This window comes from Cervus elaphus, chromosome 28 (assembly GCF_910594005.1).
Source record: "Cervus elaphus chromosome 28, mCerEla1.1, whole genome shotgun sequence".
Lineage (NCBI taxonomy): Eukaryota > Metazoa > Chordata > Mammalia > Artiodactyla > Cervidae > Cervus > Cervus elaphus.
The window spans coordinates 47,771,764-47,783,266 of record NC_057842.1 but is presented as its reverse complement, the minus strand read 5'-3'; the positions used below and the strand labels follow the sequence as shown (position 1 = coordinate 47,783,266).

Below are 11,503 nucleotides of genomic sequence, written 5' to 3'. Positions count from 1 at the left end.
GCATTTGCACAAAACCCCAAAGCATTAGCAAGAAATTTTTTAAATAGCCTTTTAGAGAAATATGCCATGGCAATAGTTTTAAAATATTTTCCTACTATAACCTAAATATGTTTTATTTTATACCCAGGCATACATACACAGACACACAATCACTCAAATGTCAAGAAACAACATCTATTTTTAGCTCTAGTAATACACTGTATTCTGTTCGAGTTGATGTCATTTTTGGTACAATTGTCAAAAACCTTAAGCTGATAACATGAGTTGTCAATGGGTCATAATCTACTGTTTGAAGAACAGTGCACTGAGATTTTATTAAGGACCTAAATATTTTCAGATAAAGAATTGGCCAATAGGGTATACAAGAAACATAACTGAGTTCAATGCTGCAAGATCTTGATGAGCCTTGCAGTTCTGCAATGTACTGATTTTATGAGCTATTCTAAGTCAATCAACTTTGGAACCTTAGTTTCTCATCTATAGAAACAAAATAAAATTTTGTCTATCCCACTGAATATAGCATTTATGGAAATAAACGATGATAACAGATATGGAAGCATTTTGTAAACTGTAATGTAACAAAATTTACAACTTATTTTGAATGTTTAAATAACTAGGAATAAACCAGATCACAATATTCAGTTTTTAGAGACTTGAAAGTAGTTTTACAAGAATTTTAACTTCTCAATTTTTATCATTAAAGAAGATATTCTGAAGCAACTAGAGGAAAGCACTGGTTTCTTCAGGGAATACATGTGAGAGTGTAGAAGTGTGGAACAGCAGCAGGGCCCATGCTGTCGTCAGAGAGGCAGTGAAATTTCCCATCTCTAGTAGTGTTAGGGCTGCCCTAACAAAGTCCTACAGACTGAGAAGTCTGAACAGCACTTTTTTTTTTTTCTTCTTTTTTATAGTTCTGGAGCCTAGAAGTCTGAGATCAAGGTGTTAGACATGGTTGGTTTCTTCCATGCTCTTTCTCATTGACTTGTAAATGGCTGTCTTCACCCTGTGTCTTCACATGGTTTTTTCCTGTGTGTGTGTGTTTCCTAATCTCCTTTCTTATAAGGACATGAGTAATACTGGATTAGGACCCATCTTAATGACCTTATTTTAACTTTATTACCTCTAAAGGCCATATTTCCAAATATAGTAAAATTCTGAGTTACTGGTGGTTAAGACGTCAACATATGAACTTAGGAGAACACAACTTAGCCTGTAACACCGTCTACTTTCTCTTTTGTTATGACTACTTATACTTTGTCATTTAATACCAAGGAAAACATGCTATTTATTTATGCATAATGCTTTGTGTACAACTGAATATCTTATTCATTTTTTTCAAGGGTTCAAATTTAATTATTTCTGTGTTAGAAAAATGGGCATATCTCATTTATAATTTATTAAATTATACTATTTAATAAAATCAATTATTTAACAAAAATCATTCTTTAATGCTTCCTCTTAACAAAAGAAACCATATTTTTAAAAAGACACAGCAACTTGATTAGTTCCCAATCTTAAAATGGAGGCAGTAGTTGTTTCTTTGGAGATACAGATTTTTTAAATGAAATTAACATATTCAAAAAGTCAAATGAGGATCTGTGATAAAATATTAATGTATTCACATATTTAGAAGTAAATGAAAGATTTTGATTGCTACTAAATTTTGTTTCAAGTTACTTAGTTCCCCAGCTAAGTAAAAACATTTGTTTCCTTTTTTGAAGCATCCTAAGACTAATAAAAATTCATTTTAATTAGCCAAGATACATTGCTGCATTTTCAGCTACAGACACAAATGCATTCCCACAGTTTGAGACCATGTAAAATTTTTATATTCTTATTTATAATTTGCATATTTATATTAATACAAAACTCCTTTCCTGAGTGCTGCTGCCTTCTCTGCCGCCTCATGGTGGCCACTGGGATTCACCGGAGCTGCACACCCGCTTGTGTGGCCGTCCATGAGGATGGCCGGGCGGATGTGGTTGCAAATGATGCAGCTGACAGTTACTCCAGCTGTTGCTGGAGTTTCTTGCTTACTCGAAAAACGAAGAGGTTGTTGGATTGGCAGCAAAACAAAGTAGAATAAGGAATATTTCAAACTCAGTAATGAAAGTCAAGCATATCCTTGGCAGAAGATACACAGTGGTCCCAGGACTCAGCCTTGGAGGCATCCTGCTTTTTGTGAAGAAGCCAGTCCCCTTGTTACTAAGCCCAGTGAGACTCTTTGTAGCCCTTGGTCCAGTCCCCATCCTAAGCTGACTCCCGAAGTCAGGCTTTTCTCAGCCCTGGCATCCTGCCTCTCTGCAACTTACTTACAGGTAACACCGCTTAACTTACTGCCACAATTGTCCTTACACTGTTCCTGTGACGTGCATTCTCCCGTGGCCCTCCAGCCAGAAATGCGGTCCTCGGACCTGGCTTCTCAGCAATTAGCCCAGAGAGGGAAGAAGCGGCTGGCTCTTGGAGATAGACTGGAGCACCTAGAAATTCCTCACACTTTCAGGTTGGCACTCTCCTGCCTGGGAGCCTCCTCCAGCTAGCCTTTCTTCCCAGTTTGCCATGGCCACTTCCAGTAGACGTGCAGGCATCCGGTGGTACAGACAGGAGATACGGAGGCTTCTCTCCATACTAGGCAAGGCGGAGTCCATTCACAACGCAGATGTCCATCGGCCGTGTCCAAGACTATACAGCAGGAAGACTTCTACCGCACCCTGCTTCAGTGCAGCTCCAAGTTCAAAGTCAGTTCAGTTCAGTTCAGTCACTCAGTCTTGGCTGACTCTGAGACCCCCTGGACTGCAACAAGCCAGGCTCCCCTGTCCATCACCAACTCCTGGAGCTTACTCAAACTCATGTCCATTGAGTCGGTGACTCAATCCTCTGTCATCCCCTTCTCCTCCAATCTTCCCAGCATCAGGGTCTTTTCAAACGAGTCAGTTCTTCACATCAGGTGGCCAAAGTACTGGAGTTTCAGCTTCAGCATCAGTCCTTCCAATGAACACCCAGGACTGATCTCCTTTAGGATGGACTGGTTGGATCTCCTTGCAGTCCAAGGGACTCTCAAGAGTTTCTCCAACACCACAGTTCAAAAGGATCAATTCTTGGCACTCAGTTTCTTTATAGTCCAACTCTCACAGCCATACTTGATTACTGGAAAAACCATAGCTTTGACTAGACAGACCTTTGTTGGCAAAGTAATGTCTCTGCTTTTTAATATGCTGTCTAGGTTGGTCAAAGCTTTTCTTCAAAGGAGTAAGCTTTAATTTCATGGCTGCAGTCACCATCTGCAGTGATTTTGGAGGCCCAAAAAATAAAATCTGTCACTATTTCCATTGTTTCCCCTTCTATTTGCCATGAAGTAATGAGACCAGATGCTGTGATCTTGGTTTTCTGAATATTGAGTTTTAAGCCAACTCTTTCACGCTCCTCTTTCACTTTTATCAAGAGGCTTTTTAGTTCTTCTTCGCTTTCTGCCATAAGGGTGAAGTCATCTGCATATCTGAGGTTATTGATATCTCTCCTGGCAATCTTTATTCCAGCTTGTGTTTCATCCAGTCCAGCATTTCTCATGATGTACTCTGCATAAAAGTTAAATAAGCAGGGTGACAATGTAAAGCCTTGACATACTCCTTTTCCTATTTGGAACCAGTCTGTTGTTCCATGTCCAATTCAAACTGTTGCTTCTTGATCTGCATACAGATTTCTCAGGAGACAAGTCAGGTGGTCTGGTATTCCCATATCTTGAAGAATTTTTCGCAGTTTGTTGTGATCCATGCAGTCAAATCTCTGGCATAGTCAATAAAGTGGAAGTAGATGTTTTTCTGGAATTCTCTTGCTTTTTCAATGATCCAGTGAATGTTGGAAATCTGATCTCTGGTTTCTCTACCTTTTCTAAATCCACCTTGAACATCTGGAAGTTCATGTACTTTTGTAGCTTGGAATGGAGAATTTTGAGCTTTACTTTGCTAGCGTGAGATGAGTGCAATTGTGCGGTAGTTTGAACATTCTTTGTTATTGCCGTTCTTAGGGACTGGAATGAAAACTGACCTTTTCCAGTTCTGTGGTCACTGTTGAGTTTTCCACATTTGCTGGCATATTGAGTGCAACACTTTCACAGTATCTACAATTAGTATTTGAAATAACTCAACTGGAATTCTATCATCTCCACTAGCTTTGTTCGTAGCGATGCTTCCTAAGGCCCACTTGACTTTGTATTTCAGGATGTTTGGCTCTAGTCCAGTGATCACACCACATGGTTATCTGGGTCATGAATATCTTTTCTGTGTAGTTCTTCTGTGTATTCTTGCCATCTTCTTAATAACTTCTGCTTCTGTTAGGTCCATACCATTTCTATCCTTTATTGTGTCCATTTTTCTATGAAACATTCTCTTGATATCTCTAATTTTCTTGAAGAGATCTCTAGTCTTTCCCATTCTATTGTTTTCTTCTATTTCTTTGCATTGATCACTGAGGAAGGCTTTCTTATCTCTCCTTGCTATTCAAAGTCCTGAAGGCCTTATATTTAAAGACCTATGTGGCCCACACGTCAAGTATGGGTGACTCACCACACTTTCCCTTTTATGATATTGAAGTTGAATCAGCTTCTCTGAAATCAGATAGTGACTGATGCAGACAAGTTAATGGAGGATGCTGCTTAAGCCAAGAACAGTGACCTGAATTTAGCATCCCCTGACACCACGGTGGAGGAGGGGACCAGTATTCTGGGAGCAAAGCCTATTTTGAAAACAGTGAAGCAATCAGATGAGGATTGTCAGCTGAGGGTCAGTGACCAGATGCCAGAAACCAATGACCTCTCAGACTCCTGGGATGAATCCTTGGGTGCAGGGTGCTCTCACAGGACCCCCAACTACAGCAGCTCCCACCACCTTTTCAGTGGTGCAGCTGCCCCCTGTCAGAGCAGCCCCATTACCAGATTGACTTTGTCTGGTGAGCCCAGCTCCTGCTCCAGCTCCAGCCAAAACACTCCTCAGGTGGCCTCCAGGCAGCAGCCTCCAGCCTCCTCCTCCCGGGCTCCTTTAGTTTCTAGTGGGGATAGGCCTTTGACCAGTGAGCCCCCCGCAAGTGGCCCCAGCGAAGAAGGCAGTCAGTGGCCAGGACTACTGCAGCTGAGCCTGCAGAACACCAGAGGTTGGCATGAGAACTTTCAAAGCAGGAGCAAGAAAAACTGGACCAGCTGATTGCCATTGGTGAGGAGGCCAGCAGTCAGCAGGACATTGCCAGCGAGCTCCACAGTGATGCAGCAGTCGTGGTCAGACGCTTGGCCACAGCAGTGGAAGAGGCGACCAGGGCTTTCCCGCTGGGACTTGAAAAATTGCTTCAGTGATTAATTTCAAACACTAAAAGTTAGGAGATGATCATGCAAGGGTGTTTTTCCTACACTGGCAGAGCCTGGGTCCAACCAACACCTCCTGCTACCCTGGCTCCTTTTCTGTGTCCTCAGACAAAAAAGAGTGGATGGACGGTTAATGTATGGAGTGGCATGGACGTGTGTGCTAGTGGCTGCTCCCAGGCATCCCCACTAGTTGAAAGACCTTTTAGAAATGCAAGGGGTGGCCCAGTAGAAGAAGGATGCAGCTTAGTCCATGGAGTTAGCTAGCCCTGGCTTTGTCACTGATAGGGAACACTTTAGTTTACCTCTCTACACCAGCTTCCTCAGCTTCTAAACCTGCTTACCTCACAGGTTGTTGTGAGGATCAGATGGCTGAAATAGATGTGAAAGGGTTTAACATCACTATACACATGTAAATTATTAAAGCATATGACCTTGTCCGAAAGAAGGCTGGTAGGATGCACAGCAGTTGATAAGATACAGAATTAGGGTTGTACACCGTGACCTCATTGCTTAAATCTCTACTAGTTTACCTTGACTGCTTCCTGGAATTTGCGATCTTCATTTCTTAAAATCTCTCTGTAGTTCACTAGGCTAATGTAGACACAACATGTATTGGCCCCTTTTTATGTTTGCTGTGTCTGTGACATACCTACTAGCAACCACTTAATAGTCAAACCATCTTTCCCTCCATTTTACTTGTCCTTAGTCACATATCACTATGGATATAACTCAGAACTGATAGGAAGCGACAATCGTGTGCTTTGGTTCATGTTGATAATCTTTGATATAATGAGAAATTGGCTGTCTTATAAAATACTACCTATAAGTAAATTATTTGCATTCCATGTTTAGGTTTTTTTATACTCATAATTATATAACTTTAGGTTTGGTTTGTCATTTGGACATCATGGAAACAATTTGGATTATATCAGCCTCCCAAATACTTATAGCTAAAAAAACAAACAAAATCCATTCCTCCTAGTGAATATCACCACATCCATGTAACAAGATTGATCAGATGGGATTTCCACCAACCATTCTGGAAACAGTGAGAAATCATATTCCTTTACATTAAAAAACAGTAAGTGCTAGGGAAAAGGTGTTGCAGATATTGGGGATTTTTAAAAGATTCTCAACCCAATGATAGGTTCAATTTTCTTAGAGAAAGGGAAGACCACTGAGATTAAACTAGGATCATTTAAAAAACACTGCCATCTTCTGACTATCCAGGTAGGTTTTTGTATAGAGATGTCCAGAACACCTTTGCCCAGAAATCCACAGAAGGAGGTAGAGGAGGAGCCATCATGCAAAAATCTGGATCCTACTCCTGTCAGGCCAATTATTTCAGAAGCCTATCTCCAACTCTATTAAGGATGAAAGAAAATCTCTAATATTAAGCTATATATGTTGGAAAAAAATTGTCATTGTGGATAATGTATAATAATGAGAGTTTCACTATGCCCAGATTGAAATCATTTAACAAACACTTATATATTTACTCATTCAACTTTTTTGGGTGCACTATATCTTGCATGTAGTATATTTGGAGTGGAAATGCAACATGAGTGGAGCAGACTTGACTCTGTTCCCATACAGTCTTTTATTCCACCAGGGAGAGGCACACAGTAAATGCTAAAAAGAAAGCACCAAAAATGCAAATTCTAGTGTTTCTCATATAAACAGTGGATGATCTGCTAGTTTCCTAGTTTACATATAATGATCAGAGAAGTCTTTTATGAATAGGGTGACTCATAATTTTGACCAGTAATTTATCAATCCAACCACATCACATTTCAAAGTGACAGGTTTCACATCAGTAATTACACCAGGACTACAGATATAAATCAGATTTTTTGTAGGTAGATCAGAATGTCACCCTATCTTTGAGCTTCACTTCATTTAAGTGTAGATCAGAAGGAAGAAAAGAAGTCAAGAATGTGGAAAAGCAGGGACAAGAATATCCAAAGTGGTAGAGAAGAACCAGAAGTAGGGAGGCCGTTTTCCTTGTGTTGTGTTAGTTGTTCCGTTATGTCCAACTCTTTGCGGCCCCAAGGACTGTAGCTTGCCAGGCTCCACTGGCAATGGAATTCCCCAGTCAAGAATGGAGTGGGTTGCCATTTCCTTCTCCGGGGATCTTCCTGGCCCAAGGATCAAACCCAGGTCTCCTGCATTGGCAGGCAGATTCTCTACTGTCTGAGCCATTAGGGAAGCCTGGAACTTCCCCCGTTCAGTGCATAATGACTTAGAGCAAAGTTGGCAAATGATGACCCTCAGGCTAACTCTCATTTATGCTTTTTAGAAGGTTTTATTAGAACATAGCCACACATGTTTGTTTACTACTTTCTATAGTTCTTTGACATTGCGAAGCAGAAAAATGCTGGTAGAAAAGACTAGCAGACCTGAATATGTCTGCAGACATTAGATGTTGTTGCCATTATCCTCTACTACATCCCACAAAAAAACCACAATGATCTGAGCTTAGTGATCTGAGCTCACTTAGGAGGTACCTAGCAGGCCATAGTCCCTGAACAGTGATTCAGACAGCTCAGAATCACTGCCAAGGGGCCAGCCTTTCACCTTCTCTGAAGCCCATTCCCCCTTCCCACCCCCAGAGACATTTTCTACTCCTCCAGATGACTGCCAGGTCCCAGGGGTGCTTTGCAGCCAAATCATCTCACCATTGAATTGATTCATTTTTCCCAGATGCTAGATCTCTTCAGAATTTGGAGTATCTTCTCACTCCTGCATCTGCTGGTCAGCAGAAGAACTCCTGTACTCTTCCCAACTCCTCAACACTACCTGGACAAACTTTACTTCTTATTTTCAATAAATGTCAGATACCATTACAAATGATTCCTTGACTAGTTGCAACAGAGACTGTATGACTTGCAAAACTTAAAATCATTAGCTATTTGGCCATTTACAGAAAAGTTTGCTAATTACTGATGTAGGGAAAGATTAGCATGAAATGCAGTTAGAGAGGTAGGTGCCCTGCTCTTAAGATACAAATATCTTAGAGTACTCAAAGCAATCATTATTGCACTGTTCCTATTTGAATCTCCATAATTATCGAACAATAGAAGCAGAGGGTACCACCAGAGACAAATCTGCCATCATTATATAAATGGATTATGCAGGTTGATAGAACATTTTCCACATCATCCACTATTTGTTTTTTCCACCAGTAATTTTCTTGGATGAAATAGAAGCTTTTTCAAATAGACCCATTCTTATTTCAGCTAAACAATAAGGCACGTCTTGATAGCTTACAATGTCCTCAGCTGTACAGTATGTAAAAGAAAAACAATACATGAATAATTTCTACCCATTTATAATCTATTGGCAGGGTAGAAAAAATAAAGAATGATACATGAAAAGAAAAAGAAGGGGAATATAAAGACCCCATATAATTATGCACTAATATAAACCACATCTTATGAAGAATGATGTATAATTTATAAATCATGACTCTGAGCTACCAAAGTCATGGGACTTTGATAATATACACAGGAAATGACATAATGCAATGCAATCAAATGCTCTTACATTTAAGAGGTTTTTTTCCTTAATTTTTCTTCCTTGACTCAAAAAAGGGGAGAGGGGGTAATATAACACAAAAGAAGAAAATACAGTAAATATTAGAGACAGATGGTTATTTCTTTAGAAAAGTAAAGTGGGGAAAAGGTCAGATACTCAATTCTGGATGTAAACTTTGAAAAGTTTTAGCTGTAAACATTAAACACTTTCTGCAATTACTAGAGAACTTATCACTGAAGGAGACCACAGTTGTGATAGATCAGTATGAAGCAATGATCACATAGAGCCCACAATTGAGAATGAATAGAGCAGGCCAGGGGTGAGTATCTTTGAGCCCTACTAAGAAAAACTCTAGAAAATCACAATGATGTGATCACCAAACTAGAGCCAGGCATTCTGGAATGCAAAGTCAAGTGGGTCTTAGGAAGCACCACTATGAACAAAGCTAGTGGAGGTGATGGAATTCCAGTTGAGCTACTTCAAATCCAAAAGATGATGCTGTGAAAGTGCTGCACTCAATATGCCAGCAAATTTGGAAAACTCAGCAGTGGCCACAGGACTGGAAAAGGTCAGTTTTCATTCCAATCCCAAAGAAAGGCAATGCCAAAGAATGCTCAAACTATCGCACAATTGCACTTGTCTCACACGCTAGTAAAGTAACGCTAAAAATTCTCCAAGCCAGGTTTCAATAGTACATGAACCATGAACTAACAGATGTTCAAGGTGGATTTAGAAAAGGCAGAGGAACCAGAGATCATATTGCCAACATCAGCTGGATCATCAAATCAGCAAGAGAGTTCCAGAAAAATATCTACTTCTGCTTTATTGAGTGTGCCAAAGCCTTGGATTGTGTGGATCATCACAAACTCTGGAAAATTCTTCAAGAGATAGGAATACCAGACCACCTGGCCTGCCTCCTAAGAAATCCGTATGCAGGTCAAGAAGCAACAGTTTGAACTGGACATGGAACAACAGACTGGTTCCAAATAGGAAAACGAGTATGTCAAGGCTGTATATTGTCATCCTGCTTATATAACTCATATATCATGAGAAACGCTGGGCTTGATGAAGCACAAGCTGGAATCAAGATTGCCAGGAGAAATATCAATAACCTCAGATATGCAGATGACTTCACCCTTATGGTAGAAAGCGAAGAAGAACTAAAAAGCCTCTTGATGAAAGTGAAAGAGGAGAGTGAAAAAGCTGGCTTTAAACTCAACAGTCAGAAAATTAACATCATGGCATTTGGTCCTATCACTTCATGGCAAGTAGATGGGGAAACAGTTACAGACTTTGTTTTCTTGGGCTCCAAAACCACTGCAGATGGTGACTGCAGCCATGAAATTAAAAGACACTTGCTCCTGGGAAGAAAAGTTATGACTAACCTAGACAGCATATTAAAAAGTAGAGACATTACTTTGCCAACAAAGGACTGTCTAGTCAAAGCTATGGTTTTTCCAGTGGTCATGTATGGATGTGAGACTTGGAGTATAAAGAAAGCTGAGCACCAAAGAATTGATGCTTTTGAACTGTGGTATTGGAGAAGACTCTTGAGAGTCCCTTGGACTGCAAGGAGTTCCAACCAGTCCATCACAAAGGAAATCAGTCCTGAATGTACATTGGAAGGATTGATGTCGAAGTCCAATACTTTGGCCACCTGGAAAAGATCCTGATGCTGGGAAAGATTGATGGCAGGAGGAGAAGGGGACAACAGAAGGTGAGATGGTTGGATGGCATCACTGACTCAATGGACATGAGTTTGAGTAAACTCCAGGAGTTGGCAATGGACAGGGAGGCCTGGCCTGATGGAATCCATGGGGTCTCCAAGAGTCAGATACAACTGAGTGACTGAACTGAACTGAACAGAAAGCAGAAGCTCTGATGAAGTGAGCTTTAACCCTACCACCGGCGTGAGATACACAGATGATACCTAGATTTAAGTCTTGTTTTGCTTTTTTTTTGGACAGGAAGAATCACCCTGCAACTTCTTAAAGATTACATGTTCTTCTGCTATTTTTTTGCTTAGCAATTTTCTCAGCCTCCTATATTGCATAGGATCTGAGATGAATCTATAGGAACAGGGCAATTTTGGATATTCCTAGAAAGATTTAGACTGTGAAATAGGGTCCATACATGCTGAACTGGTAAAAAAAAATTCATCAGTGTCCTTAAATATATTTCAGTCTCATTAAACTTAAAGAAGCTGCAAAGAGAGAAAATGTACCCTCCGTTACAAGGAGTCCTCAAGAAAAACTATCAGATTATTTAGTTTTAGTTTTGCTGGAGTCATTACAATGTTCTAGAATCCATTGCATCTTTTCTACACATCTCATATGCTGGCCTTTACTTCAGAAACAACAAGCTTTTTTTCAAGGTATACAATCTGGCTAAATTTTATACCTGAATTTGATATATTTTTGTGTTATATTAATTTTACTAAGAAATGCAAATGCATAGTATACTTTATTGGAAGGTTTCACACTCACCAACTCTAAAAAATATATAAATAAGTGAAATTTCTGTTAAAAGGAGAAATAAGGACTTGATTTTAAATGTTAAGTTGTGCAATTATAGCTCAATTTTTTTCTTATATTGGTATATTTGAATATTCAACCA

The 11,503-nt window shown here is 39.9% G+C and overlaps 1 pseudogene; it reads left to right on the top strand.

Moving 5' to 3' along the window:
* The first annotated feature begins 2,559 nt into the window (after positions 1 to 2,559).
* Positions 2,560 to 5,365, top strand: LOC122685339 (annotated as a pseudogene).
* The last annotated feature ends 6,138 nt before the right edge of the window (positions 5,366 to 11,503 follow it).